Here is a 1831-nt window from a genome sequence, read left to right on the forward strand (position 1 = left end):
CTTCTCTTCAACTGCAGCAGCAGCAGCAGCAACAGCAGCAACAGCAATAACAGCACATCAGTCTCCCCAGACACAGCACAACTGCAGCAGCAGCCAACAGCAGCAGCAACAAAGAGGAGAAGCAGCAACAGCAGACAGACGAACGATAGCACCAACAAAACCCGCGGGAACAGCAGCAGCAACAGCAGCAAGACGGCGAGCAGCAGCAGCAGCAGCAGCAGCAACACCAACAGCAGCACGACGAGCAGCAGCAGCAAACAGCAGCACCAGCAACAGCAACAAGATGACGAGCAGGAGCAGCAGCAGCAGCAGCAGCAAAATGCTTAGGGAGCAGCACTAAGAAGAAGACTTTCTTACCTTCTCATCTACGGAGTTGGATCGGGATCGGGATCGGGATCGGGATCGGGATCGGGAGTAGCGATCCCGATCCCAGGGCCTGATTGCATGCAGCGCAGCAAAGAGAGACAAAGACAGGTGCATGCAGAATATAATTAAAAACAAAATAAAAAGTAAAAGGAGACAGTTAAATAAAACAGACGCAGAGACATCAAAACACAACCAAAAATTACAAACAGCAAAAGGTTTAAGCCTACTCTCTCTGTGTCTCCCTCCCCATCTGCGCTTGCTGCTGCTGCTGCTGCTGCTGCTGCTGCTGCTGTTGCTGCTGTTGCTGCGCTTCTTGCTGCTGCTGCTGCTGCTGCTGCTGCTGCAGTTGCTTTCCTCGCGTCAAGCCTCAAGCCTCCCAACCGACCCTGAGGAGGATCTTGCTGCTGCCCCTGCTGGACCTCTTGCTGCTGCTGCTGCTGCTGCTGCTGCTGCAGTTGTGTACGAGAAGCAACACAGCCCTTCTCTTAGACTCTGCTTCAATGCTGCTGCTTTGCTGTACTTCACTGGCAGGGGACTGACTGCCCACGAAACCGTGGCTGCTGCTGCTGCTGCTGCTACTACTGCTGCTGCTGCTGCTGTTGCTGCTGCTATCACTACTGTTTCTGCTGTTGCAACCTCTGCTACTGCTGCTGCCGCAGTTTCTGCTGCAGCGCGCAGCAGCAACAACAGCAGCAGCAGCAGCACGAATGAATGCAGCGGGAGGTCTCGCCAGTCTCGGGCCCCCAGCGATATGACATTTATTTAACTGCTTATTTTTGTCTTCTGTGCTGATTTGTTTTTAGTAAATGTTAAATTTAAATAATATACAAATGAAATGACTCTTAAAGATGGGTTTTATGCGCAAAACAACCCCTATATTACCGAACTCGTGCTGCTGCTGCTGCTCCTGCTGCTGCTGCTGCTGCTGCTGCTGCAAACCCATGGAGATCGATGTCAGAGTGCCTCAGCAAACCCCTTAAAGAATATTATTTTTAATTTTTATTTAATTTTTATTTTAATTAAATAATTTTTTTTATTGTTATTTTATATTTCGTCGGGCAGCTTCTGATTTTTATCTCCGCAGTTACACCCCGCTGCAGCGACAGCCCGGGTGCATGCATACATAAACTGCAGTATTGGAGTGTAAATTATAGAAATGAACAAAATAAATTGTTATTTATATATTCAATTAATTAAAAATATTTAAATAAAGGTATTTATCTTTTATTTTCTGCATTTAATGATACAGAAACAAACGTACTGCTGCATATACACCGCAAATAAGATTTATTTGCATGCAAATTTAATTCAAATCTGTTTTCCTTTTGCTCCTTTATTTGTTTGTACACCCCTTTTTATTCTCTTATAATATCAGCAACGGATTCACACATACATACCTTCATATATATATATATATGTACATATATATATATATATATATATATATATATATATATATATATAT

Source organism: Eimeria acervulina, genomic scaffold (assembly GCF_000499425.1).
Source record: "Eimeria acervulina Houghton genomic scaffold, Eah_scaff3, whole genome shotgun sequence".
NCBI lineage: Eukaryota > Apicomplexa > Conoidasida > Eucoccidiorida > Eimeriidae > Eimeria > Eimeria acervulina.